General features: G+C 36.6%; 1 pseudogene; it reads right to left on the bottom strand.

Moving 5' to 3' along the window:
* Positions 1-3301: 3301 nt before the first annotated feature.
* LOC140531828 (thioredoxin domain-containing protein 5 pseudogene) lies at positions 3302-11986 on the bottom strand (annotated as a pseudogene).
* Between the last annotated feature and the right edge of the window lie 1925 nt (positions 11987-13911).

Raw genomic sequence — 13911 nt, 5'->3', positions numbered from 1 at the left:
GTAAGCAGTTATTTTCTTCTATCCTCGCGGATGAAGAGGAACAATTTAGGTATTCAGAGGAAGACTAAAAGTCAAGGCTTCTACATGCAAAACCTCCAAAATAAATATGAAATGGTCACAGGCCATGAAAGAGCTCAAAAGGAATTTTGAAAATCAAATAAGAGAGTGGAGGAAAAATTGGGAAGAGAAAAGAGAGAGAGATGCAAGAAAATCATGAAAATCAAATCAACAACTTGCTAAAGGAGACCTAAAGAAATGCTGAAGAAAATAAAACCTTTAAAAATAGGCTTACTCAATTGGCAAAAGAGGTTCAAAAAGCCAATGAGGAGAAAAATGCTTTAAAAAGCAGAATTAGCCAAATGGAAAAGGAGTTTCAAAAACTCACTGAAGAAAATAGTTCTTTAAAAATTAGAATGGAACAGATGGAGGCTAATGACTTTACGAGAAACCAGGAAATTACAAAAGAATGAAAACATACAATGTAATGTGAAATATCTCATTGGAAAAACAACTGACCTGGAAAATAGATTCAGGAGAGACAATTTAAAAACTATGGGACTACTTGAAAGCCATGACCAAAAAAAGAGTCTAGACATCATCTTTCCTGAAATTATCAAGGAAAACTACTCTGATATTCTAGAACTAGAGGGCAAAATAAATATTGTAAAGAATCCACCAGTCACCTCCTGAAAGAGATCTAAAAACAGAAACTCCTAGGAATATTGTAGCCAAATTCCAGAGTTACTAGGTCAAGAAGAAAATATTGCAAGTAGCTAGAAAGACACAATTTGAGTATTGGGAAATACAATCAGGATAATACAAGATCTAGCAGCTTCTACTTTAAGGGATCAAAGGGCTTGGAATATGATATTCCAGAAGTCAAAGGAACTAGGACTACAACTAAAATCACCTACCCAGCAAAACTGAGTATAATACTTCAGGGGAAAAATGGTCTTTCAATGAAATGGAGGACTTTCAGGCATTCTTGATGAAAAGACCAGAGCTGAAAAGAAAATTTGACTTTGAAACACAAGAATCAAGAGAAGCATGAAAAGGTAAACAGCAAAGAGAAATAATAAAGGACTTACTAAAGTTGAACTGTTTACATTCCTACATGGAAAGACAATATTTGTAACTCTTGAAACTTTTTTCAGTATCTGGGAAGTTGGTGGGATTATACACATACATACACACACACAGACACACACAGACACACACATATATATGTGTGTGTATATATGTATGTATATATATATATATATATATATATAGAGAGAGAGAGAGAGAGAGAGAGAGAGAGAGAGAGAGAGAGCACAGGGTGAGTTGAATAGGAAGGAATCATATCTAAAAAAATAAAATTAAGGGATGAGAGAGGAATATATTGGGATGAGAAAGGGAGAAATGGAATGGAGCAACCTATCTCTCATAAAAGAGGCAAGAAAAAGACTTTTCAATGAAAGGGAAAGGGGGGAGGTGAAAGGGAAAACATGAAGCTTACTTTCATCACATTTGACTCAAGGAAGGAATAAAATGCACACTCATTTTGGTATGAAATCCTATGTTACAATACAGGAAAGTGGGAGAGAAGGGGATAAGCAGGGTGGGGTGATGATGGAAGGGAGGGCAATGAGAGGAGGGAGCAATTAGAAGTCAACACTCTTGGAGAGGGACAGGGTCAAAAGAGAGAATAGAAGAAATGGGGGGCAGGATAGGATGGAGGAAAATATAGTTAGTATTATACAACATGACTATTATGGAAGTCACTTGCAAAACTACACATATGTAGCCTATATCGAATTGCTTGCCATCTCAATGGGGATGGGTGGGGAGGGGAGGAAGGAAGAGAAGTTGGAACTCAAAGTTTTAGGAACAGCTGTTGAGTATTGTTCTTGCATACAGCTGGGAAATAAGAAATACAGGTAAAGGGGTATAGAAATTTATCTTGCCCTACAGGACAAAAGAGAAGATGGGAAAAAGGGAAGGAGGGATGTTAAAAGGGAGGGAAGATTGGTGGTAGGGGTAATTAGAATGCTCAGCGTTTTGGGGTGGGGGGAGGGGAGAGATGGGGAGAAAATTTGGAACTCAAAATTTTTTGGAAATGAACGTTGAAAACTTAAAATTAATAAATAAATTTTGAAAAAAGAAAGAAAATAAATAAATAACTATTCGATGCAAAAAGAAAAAAATCAAGAGCTACGATATTTCTAATGGAAAAATACTGGAAACAGTGTCAATAAGGCAAAGGTAAAGAAATCACATGCTTTAGTTCTGGAAATTTTAGCTGTAACAATATGATAGATATAGGAACTGAACCTGTGATTTCATTGTTTTAGAGAATTCCTGAATGAGGAAACTCACCCTAAAAATATGGATCAACACCTTCTCAGCACTTTGTAGTCTCAGGTTACCTAGAGCCCTGAGAGGTTGAGTGCTTTTCTCAGGGTTATTCAGTTATTGTATGCTGAACCCAGATTCTCTTGTCTTTGAGATCAGAACTCTATCTGATATATTACATTATTGCAATAAGAAAAATTAATTGAAAGAATTAGAATAGGCAAAAAAGGAGGAAAAATTACTTTTATACGTAGAGAAGTTGATGGTTTATTTAGAGAACTCCAGAGAATCAACAGAAAGTTAATCAAGGTATTAATTGCTTCAGCAAAGTAGCAATATACAAAATAAATCCATAAAAATCATTAACCAATAAATATTATTACCAATAAAACCCAACAAAGGAAGATAAATTCCATTCTGATTTTTAAAATGCACTAAATGTCATAACAACTAATACATATAAGATTTATACAAATGCAATTATAAAACTTTTTTATAGGAAAGAAAAGATTAATAATTTCTAACAATATTCCGTGTCCATGGCTAGCTCATGCCAATACGGCAAAAGTGTAAATAATATTAAAATAATAGATTTACCTCTATGTCAACAAGATAACCAAAGGGATATGTTTTAGAGTTAGATGAAATAACAATGAAATTCATATGGGTCAATAAAAGGTCAAGAATATCGAGGGACATCATAAATATGTGGGGAATGAATGTAAATTGGCTCTAACAGATCTGAGACTACACCAAAAAATAGTATTTTTCAAAATTATCTGATCCTGGATAAAAATCAGAAAAGTTAAATAAACTAGAGAAGCAATACATAGAGATTAATACACGTACCAGTCACCATCTCAGATTAAGGCAGGAATATACATTATTGGAAGACTCTTTACTTGAAAAGAAGTGTTAGGAAAACTGGAACATTTTTGCTGAAAAAGATTTAGACCAGCATCATATATCCTTTTTAAAAAAAAAAAGAGTTTATTTAGAAAGTTTCAGTGTAAACAAAGTGTACCGCTTTGACTTTTTTTTATTACAAGATACTCATGATGCAAAGCTCCAACCATTCATGAGGATTGTTAGACAGTTTTTAAAAACCATCTGTGAACCAACTGTGTGTGATTAATAAAGACTTTCTTAGGCAGAGATGGGTAAGATGGTCTGCTTAATTCTCTGCTTTAAAGTGCCAGAAAAAAATATGTATACAATATGGATGTGTATACATACATATGTAAATATATATGCTAATGGGTAAGGCTTCTTGCCATCTGTTACCTTGTGCTAAATGAGGTATCTTGAGTTGGAACAAAGAAAGGGAAAAATTGGGAAATGGGGGGAAGTTAGGATGATGGGGATGAAGAATTTCTAGAAGGGGATTGGAAACAAGGTGGCTAATCAAAATGTAATTAATTTCATGGTGAATAACACAAGAGAAACAACTTCAATGAATTTAGCTATGGAGCTGCTTAACTCCACAAAGACTTAGACACATTCCACCAGTTCTTTGGTTTTGGTCACAAAGGGTTGGGGAGGAGGGGCATGGAGAAATGCATGCTTAAAAACCATAGAGTCATCTTTCAAGGCAATACAAAGTGTCCATATTCAAAATAAATTTCTTAAGGGATCACTTACATTGTTAGGAAATTTTTGGAGAGGTTACAGGTAGAGCCATAACTAGGAATTTTTTAGTCCACAGGGCAAGAAGAACAATATGTGTGTTTAGGATAAAATGAGCCCTCAAATCAACTTTGCAAATTGACAGTGTGAAAAATAATACATATAATTAAATGAATGCAATTGAGCAGGAGGAAGCAATTATTACAGCAGCATCTAGCTTAAGTAGATGTGTTAAATTTTTAAATTTGCCCTTTGACTTTCAGTGTGCTGTGACAAAGCCCTGGTCGACTTACCCTAGTTATGGTTCTGCATTTAGAACACTGCAGAAGTATTTCATATCTTTATGATCACACTTAGTTAAATGATCAAACAAAAGATCACCCTATTTCTTACTTTTTTTCAGGTGAGGAGTATAATCTGAATCTTCATTAAGGAATTTAAAAATTTATTAAGAGAATATACTCAGGGCTACTTTCAAAGGTTCCTAAAATAGCCCTTTTCCAAGTCTAGGAGAGCTTTGAAAATACATTTCAAAAGGCTCTTTGGTACCTTTCCTACTCCTCTATAAGTAGAATAATCAAACTTCAACGTTTGAAAAGTAAAGAGAAATGAAGCACTGTGATTTTTACCCCATAAGGAACAAACAAGAGAATTTCAAGTGACAATTCACCTGACATGCAGAGAGACACATACACACATATAATTATGGCATCGCATAATCTTACTGAGGCACAGGTTAAAAGTGCCATCACTTTCATTCTGACAAACCTCCCAGGATGAAACAGGAACAGAAACAAGAATCCCATGGTGGTGGCATTTCAGGATCTTCCAAAAGTGGGAGTTTGATCTTTAAACTCTTTTTTTAAACAAGTTACCGAAAGTCTAATTAATAAGTGGTGAGTTTTACTTTTAAAGGCAACAACAGGAGTTCTACAGGTTCACACCTTTCTAGCAACTGGAGCAATTCACAAACTATACTTTGGCAGCTGCTTCTGACCAAGATGATCCTAATGCCAAAAATAGTGTGCCAATTCCCTTAATGTGATTTTCCTCACCTAGATTTATGTCTTAAAGGAAAACATTTGAATTTTATCAAAGGAAAGTCAATGGGCAGTTATTGCTCTAGTGCAGCCGAAAATAATCAGCTTGCCCAGTGACTATTTGTTAGATATTTACCCAGACAAACCTAATAAAGAATCAGTACAGAGTACTGCCTTAAAAAACATGAACACACATAAGATATCACAAATTTAGCACATTCAGTTTCCCAAATAATCACCATTGGAGACCCAGTAACACTAATATTGGATTAACTCCTAAAGTTGGGCATAGGAGAACAGTCAGGGAAATGACTCCCAAATGACATTCTACAGTTCATCTTTTGCCTGTCACAAAACAAAGTTGTGTAATGTTTCAAGGTCCCTAGCTCCATTGTGTTCAGTGATTTTTTTTCTCCTGCACAGAAGAACGGCAGTGGGGGTAACCTCATACCGAATATTTGCTGCAAATAGCTCCTTCAACAGTACAATCTACTTTTGCTGTCTTGACCCCTGTCAAGCCTGGGAATTCCTTTTTGAAGAGGTTCTCCCACGCAGGAGCCAGATTCTTACAGTGACCACAGTATGGAGCACAAAACTTGACTCTATAGTTTCTGAGGCTTTCCCTACAACACTCCATAGCTACAACTCCACATATCCTTTTAGAGAATCCAAATCCCTCTTTCCTTTGTACTGGTCAATCTTTTTGCCATTCCTAAACCATAGCCACGTACTTGATTTCCAGAGCAAAGTTCATAACGTTGTATACAGTCAGCCTTGCCAATCTTGACAGCTTCTGAATGTTCAAGACTTGAAGCCAGCTGCTTCCAGGTTGAAGCCAAAGCCTTACAATGTCATATTCCAAGCCCTCTGATCCCTTCATGTAGAAGCTGCTAGGTATTGTGTAATATCGATTGCATTTCCACTATACTAGAATTGTTTCTTTCTGGCTACCTGCAATATTTTCTCCTTGACCTGGAAGCTCTGGAATTTGGCTACAATATTCCTAGGAGTTTGCCTTTCGGAATATCTTTCAGGAGGCAATTGGTGGATTCTTTCAATATCTCTTTTACCCTCTGGTTCTGTTCTGGTTCAACACAGTTTTCCTTGATAATTTCTTGAAAGATGACAGCTAGGCTCTTTTTTTGATCATGGCTTTCAGGTAGTCCAATAATTTTTAAATTGTCTTTCTTGGATCTATTTTCCTGGTCAGTTGTTTTACCAATGAGATGTTTCACAAAGTCTGCTATTTTTTTATTCCTTTGACTTTGTTTTACAATTGATTTTTTTCATAAAGTCATTAGCTTCCATCTGCTCCATTCTCATCTTTAAGGAATTATTTTCTTCAGTGAGCTTTTGGACCTCCTTTCTGCTTTTTAGGGCATTATTCTTTTCATTGGCCTTTTGGATCTCTTTTGCCACTTGGGTTTGTTTATTTTTTAAAGTGTTACTTTCTTCAGCTTTTGTGGGGTTTCCTTTAGCAAGCAGTTGACTCATTTTTCATGATTTTCTTGCATCACTCTCATTTCTCTTCCCAATTTTTCCTCTGCTTCTTTTACTTGATTTTCAACATCCTTTTTCAGCTCTTCCATGGTCTGAGACCAATTCATATTTTTCATGGAAGTTTTGGATGCCTTCATCTTTGATTCAGCTTTGGTTTTGTTGTCTTCAGTTTGTATAATTTGATCTTCCTTGTCACCAAAGTAACATTCTATAGTTTGATTCTTTTTCCAGTTTTTGCTCATTTTCCCTGCTCTTTACTTGACTTTCGAGCTCTTTGTAAGGTAATTCTCTACTTCTGGTGGGAGTGGGAGGTATACTGTCAGCCATTCAATTCCCCCACAATCTACGGGCCTAGAACTCCAGAATCAGCCATGGCCCCTGCCCCTGCTGTGACCACCATGGTCTCCTTCATGGACTCCTCCACTCCCTCTGCTACCCTGAGGATAGGCCCCAATCACTCTACTCTCTCACATAGGTCTCACTGTTTTTTTCCACAGACCTTCCAATTTTTCCTTGGTGTTTTGGGGTTGTGAAGTCTGGAAACCACCACAGGTGCCAGTGATTCTGTTCCCCCCACCCCAGGTCTGCTCAGGTCCCATCTGTGCCAGCATGGCCCACACTGGACTGCACTCTGCTTTCAGCATGGTGTGATAGACACTTCACATCAATGTCCTAGGCTGTTGTGGGCTGGAGATTTGCCTCACTCTGTCATTCTGTGGGTTTTGCAGCTCCAGAATTTGTTTAGCATCATTTTTTATAGGTATTTGGCTGTGTTTGTGGGGAGAGTGCTAGCAAGTCCATGCTGTTACTCTGTCATCTTGGTTTCACCTCCCATCTTGGCACTCTTGATATAAATTCAGTTTGATATAAGGTGTAATCTTTGTAACATATTGGTGTAATCTTTTAGCTAGTATTTTGTTTAGGATTTTTGTATCCATATTATTAATGAAATTGATCTATAATTTTCTTTTTCTGTTTTTACTCTTCCTGGTTTAGGTATCAGTATCATATTTGTTTCATAAAAAGGAACTTAGTGGAATCCCTTCTTTACTTATTCCAAATAATTTACTTAATATTGGAATTAATTGACCTCTAAATGTTTGATAGAATTCACTTGCAAATCCATCTAGTCCTGGTGTTTTTCTCTTAGTAAGCTCATTCAAAGACCTGTTCAATTTCTTTTTCCAAAACAGGTCTATTTAGATATTCTATTTCCTCTTCTGCTAACTGAGTGAATCTATACTTTTGTTAATATTCTTCCATTCTCCTTAAATGGTTAAATTTTATTGGCATATAATTAAGCCAAATAACTCCTTATTATTACTTTAATTTCATATTTGTTAGTGATATCTAAGTAATACCAGATCTTGTTTTACACCAAAGAAGCTATCAATGGTCAGATTATTTTTCCTTTGCTTACTCATTTTTATTTTTAATTTGTGCTATTCTATTTTAGTTGTTTATTATTATTATTATTATTAAGTTTTAATCCCAAGTTGTGGGTAATGTTGCCCTAGGCCTCAAATCCTCTTTGCTGTTATTTTCTGAATTCTGTCTGGAGGCTCAACCTCAGGGACTACTCTCCTCCTCTCAAAAGTCAAAGTTAGGTGCTCCAACGGCACTGACCCCAAAATGTTCTGGCTCCCTGTGGTGCCACATTCATCCATAGGATTTTATATGTTACCTCAGTATTGCTATTTTTAATGAAATTATTGTTTCTTTGCTTGTTCTTTAACACACTCATTTTTTAAGATTAGGTTGTTTAATCTCCAATTAGTTTTTAATATGTGTTTCCTTGGTCTCTAATTAAATATAACTTATTCCACTATGATCTGAAAAGAACACTTTTGATATTTCTGTTTTTCTGCTTTTAACTATAAAATGTTTACATATGGACAAAAGTTAAAGTTTTTGTTAAAGTACCACCAACTACTGAGAAAACAGTACATTCCTTTCTACTTCCCTTTAGTTCTCTTCAGATATCTACATATAGTTTATCTAGAATTTCATTCATTTCCTTAACTTCTTTCTTATTTATTTTATGGTTGTATTTATCTAGTTTGAGAGGGGAAGATTAAAGACCTCTACTATAATATTACCCAAGAGAAATATCTAGAAAGCATTTTGGACTAGGGAAAATATCATTCTTTCATATTTTCAATTGATTTTAAAAGGAGGTTTTAAAACTTCTTGTACAAGATGAACCAGGGTACTAACTTACCCTAGATACTGTTGTCCCATCTATTTTCTCACATAGCATCATTAACAGATAACCAAGCACCATCATGATGGTATCAAACACTATCAAAATCTTATCAACCATACTGTTTCAGAATATGCTCCAAAGCTGTTTAGTCAACTGTCCAAGATGGCAATTATCTTTTCCCCTCAATTTTTAATTTATTATTTTATTGTTCCCCAGGTACATGTAAAAAACAATTTTTAAAATTTCTTTTTAAAACTTTGAGTTTGAAATTCTCTCCCTTCCTCTCTCCTCATCCTCCTTTCACTGAGAAGACAAGCAATATGAAATAGGTTATACATGAGCAGTCACATGAAACACTTCCATATTAGTCATGTTATGAAAGAAAACATATACAAAAAAACTGAAGAAAAACAAAGTATGCTTCAATCTGTATTCAGACACCACCAGTTCATTCCCTAGGGATAGATAACATTTTTCATTATAAGTCCTTCAGAGTTCTCTTAGATCATTGTATTGCTTAGACTAACTAAACCATTCACAGATAATCATCTTATATTTCTGATACTTCATACACAGTACAATTCACATACAGTACAATATCAGTTCATGTATTTCCAGGTTTTTCTGAGAGCATCCTGCTCATCATTTCTTGTAGTATAATTCCATCATAATCACATGCCATAACTTGTTCAGCCATTCCCCCAATTGATGGGCAACCCCTCAATTTCCACTTCCTTGCCATCAGAAAAGAGATGCTATAAATATTTTTGTGCAAATAGGTCCTTTTCCTTTTTTTTGAATCTTTTTTGGGGTACAGACCAAAATACAGTGGTATTGTTAGGTCAAAGGGAATGCATGGTTTTGTAGCCCTTTGGGCATAGCTTCAAATTGCTCTCCAGAATAGTTGAATTAGGTCACAACTCCACCAACAATGTACAAATGTCTTGTTTTTCTGACATCCCCTCTATTTGTCATTTGTCCTTTTCTGTCAAATTAGCCAATCTAATAAGTGTGATGTAGTACCTTAGAATTGTTTTAATTTGCATTTCTCCAATAAAAAGTGAACTAGACAATTTTTCAGATACCTTTGATTATTTCATCTGAAAACTGTTCAGATCTTTTGATTATTTATCAATTGAGGAATGACTAACTTTTATAAATTTGACTCAATGCTTTATATATTTGAGAAATGAGGACTTTATCAGAGAAACTTGTTTCAAAAATTTTTTCACAGTTACTATTGTTTACTTTATTTCCCTCCATCCTATTTTCCCCTTCTTTATTCTATTCTCTCTCTCCTTTCACCCTAACCCCCTCAAAAGTGACCCCCTAAATGATGAAATGGGTAAACCTGTCTATAGCATAATTCCATTCAGCTGAAGCAATATCTTGGCACCAGTGAGCTCTTGCATGGCCCACCCTAAAACAAACAGCCCACTCAGAAACATTTTGTAGTTGTTTTTGCCCCAACAAAGAAAGCCCTGAAGAGTCTGGTCTTTGAGCTTCCAGGCTCCAGACTACTTAGTGAGGTCCACAGCAACATATACTCTTGCATTCACTGATATTGGACTCCTTACTGTTCTTCTGTCTATTGGTTCTGAGTGTTTTCACTGGCATTTTCCCGTTCCTGGAATGGTTTCTCCTCATCTCTATGGCAATGCTGCCATAATTCAAGATACTCCATCTGGTTCCAAGGGTTAAGTTAGTTATTGGGAAAGATAGACTCTTACTGCTTCCCGTTTAAGCTATTGAGTCTCCTCAAGTGTCCCCTCCTGGTCCTCTTCTAGGCTCTCAGACTTCTAAACCATGTTATCTTGCCTTGAACTTCTTGAATTAATCACTTAGGCCCTCTTTTACCTGAAATATCCAATCATACCTGTGACCTTCTCCATCTGAGATCTCCCCGTTTAGAGTAGGTTCCTTTTCTCACACTGAATCCCCCCTGGAGCCTAAATTTTGTGAATGGATCCAAGCTAGTCTTGAATCTCCTCCCAACCATGTTCCTGGCTCTCAGATTTCCAAAATATGTTGTCCTGCTCCAGAATTTCCTTTGGTGCCCAGAATCTTCTTGCCATGGAACATCCAATAACCCCTACAATTTTCTCAACTTAAGAATATTCCTACCCTCCTTGTTCCATTGATGATTTCCTTCTGTAGCCTCCCCTTTTCTATGGAGAGCCCTGGCCAGCCTTCATTCTCCTCCCAGACCTAATCCTGGTGGGCAGAGTACCATTGTCTTCCTGTTTCAAAATGTAATCTTCGTGAGGGAAGGGACTATTTTCTTTTTGCTTGTGAGTGTCTGGCACATAGTAAATGTTTAATAAATGCTTGTTTCCTTCATTCATTCTTTTGTTCATTTATCCTTTCCTCCCTTCCTTTCTTCTTTTCTTCTTTCCACTTAAATATAAGCAGTAAACATGATGTCATGCATTCTTGCACATATATTTACTTTAAAAAATAAAGCAGAACTAGGAGTTATTGATGAGAAAGCAAAAACAGGAATAATCCAAAACTAGTTACTCAGTCAAAGGCAAAAGCAAGGATAACCAGAACATCTGAGACTATACTATGAATGCATGCAATCTCTGTAGAGAAGATTGAGGACAGCTTTAGAGAAACCTGGCAGAGCGGCACATAATTTGGGGAAATCATGTGCCAGGGGAACTCATACTGGACTACAGGTCTTGATATCCCTGGTATCTTCAAGAAGTGTCTGTGCCACACAAAGGCTCTCTTCCCTGGAAAGGGACCATAATGAGGAGCCCTGGGCTATCAGGAGGATGTCAGTAAGGAACTTGGAGTGGGGATAGGAGGAGAAGGGGACTAAAGGAGGACGCAAAAATGCAAAAGGCAAACATTGCTGATCTCACTGTGTTTTGTGTTTACCTTTAACACAGTTGAGATCCATAATGATTTTCATCAGGTCATTCAATTGACTTTGCTTCTCCTTCTCTTCAGTAGTTTTGTTATTGAAAGCATAGTATGGAATCTTATGCTTTTTAATGACCTTCTTAAGAAACTTATTGGTTGAATTTTTCACATAATCACTCAGACTCCCACCCTCTAAATCTTCTTTCCTTGTAAAAAGGAGGACCATTTTCTTATAGGGCTTATCAAAAACCTTTTTGACATATCTGTAGACTTCCTTGTCCTCTTCTGTGTACCGGCCCAATTGGACCACCATAATTAGAATGCAGCGATCTTTTTTCCACTTGTTTATCCATTCATTCTTCAAAACAGGAGGAGTATCCACAATGACCAGACTCTTTCTTTCCCACATCATGTGAAATTCCTGTACTGTCTCAGTTACAGGTTGTGCTGACAGTTTGGAAGGAAATACATTTTTCTGGAGGATACTGTTTCCTGTTGCACTCTTTCCAACTCCACTCTTCCCCACAAGAATAACAGTCAGATGATCTGTTAAAGAAATTTTTTTAGAGTTTTCAATAATGATGGATTATTGACTGATAATATTGCCCTGCAAAATATACCTTAGAATAATATATAATCCCTTCTATGAATTGGCCTTCTTCTACATTAATGTAAAGTCTGAAAAGCACTTCTCTCATTTCTACCTTTCCCCTTATTCTGCTGCTCAAGATTCAGGTGAAGTAATCCAGGCAAACCAGAATGGTTTCATGACTTTCAGTGTCTCCAAAAAGAGAGACTTTCAAACACAGGAGACTTGTTGAGAATGAGAAGGGGTTAGGGCAAGAAGAAAAAGAGGGAGGGATACCTTGTCAGAGGACGATTTATTTTACTTTTATATGTATGTGTACATGTACATACACATACATATATACATATACATATGTGTGTATGACATTAGCAATTGGTGTTTGCTGGTAGACATGTTAGTTAATATCTATTTGAGCCCCTGGGGTCTATGTGTCTGAAAGGGCAGTCTCCTTCACCTTCACCCTCATCTAAAATGAAAGGGAGATCACAAACCTCATGAGAAGCAAGAAATGAGCAAGTGTTCTGAAGGTAGGAAATGAGACGCTACAACAGCACTGACTTAATAAAATTTAGTGCTACTGCATTGGAGAAGCATGGGGATACAGTAGGGGTAGATAGGGCATGCATGATAGTGTGAACAAGAGTTGTTTGCTTTAAGCCATAGCCTGCCAACTGGCTTCAACTTTGATGCTATGGTGAGTGAGGAAAGGGAGATGCAGTGGCTCTGATAGACTCTAATCAGCCCTGAGTATAAGATGGAGATACAGGGTATTGCATCAATTGAGCTAAAGAGACAGAACCCAGTGGATCCTATACTCCCATGCTCAGTCTCTGTTCCTATCCCCACCTCCCTCCCCCACAAACAATCCTGGCTCTGACCATCTGTCTCTCTTTTTACCATTCACTTTTTGATCTTTCTCTCTTTGAATTTGCTTTACCAATTCTTTTTCATCAACAAATTATTTGCTGTTTTGCCACTTGTTGTAAAGGTACTGCTTTCTCAAACACCAAGAGGTTATTATAAATGTTTAATACCTTTTTATGTCCTTGTTTGAAGCCTCTAGTTTATACAGTGAACAGAGGAGAGAGAAAGTTGAAAATGATTTTTGATTTATATTTTATGACTTTTCAAATAGAGAAAGACCTTCAAAAGAAACCAAGGCATAACTAAGTTTTACAGCAATGCTTGGGGGAGGAAAGGATGGAGTTAGTTCTGCTAAGGACAATTGCTTCAGGCATCTTCTGGTCCTTTTCTATTCCTACACAAATTGAAGAAATTCATACCCCTAAAGGATAGATCTTAGGGTATTACTAAAGAGAAAGTCACAACTGAAAGGAGTTGGAAACCAGTGGCACTACCCACAAGGCACTGGTTTTGTTATATGATGATCTTAGAAGAAGTACAAAAGAGAGGGGAGAAGGAATGCTCTGAAGTGGGGGAAGAGGGAGGGAAATCATCTCATGAAATTAGGGCACACAAATAAAAGCCTTTGTATACTTTTGCATAGAAGGAAAGACTGGTGAGATTGGGCGATACTTGAAATTCACTTTAATCTGAATTTCTCAGAGGAGAGAAAAATACACATGTACAAAAAGTGTAGAAATGCATTTCACTAAATTTAGAAGCAGGAAAGAAAGTAAAGACGGGAGGGAGGGGAAGGAGCGGGAGAGTAAACTAAGGAAGGGACTAATCCTTATCAAAACAAGCCTTAATCATGGAGAATGGATCATGAGGAAGGATTTAAA

This window comes from Notamacropus eugenii, chromosome 3, assembly GCF_028372415.1.
Source record: "Notamacropus eugenii isolate mMacEug1 chromosome 3, mMacEug1.pri_v2, whole genome shotgun sequence".
Classification (NCBI taxonomy): domain Eukaryota; kingdom Metazoa; phylum Chordata; class Mammalia; order Diprotodontia; family Macropodidae; genus Notamacropus; species Notamacropus eugenii.
Note: the sequence above shows the minus strand (reverse complement) of the source record. Positions and strands in the feature narration are given on the sequence as shown.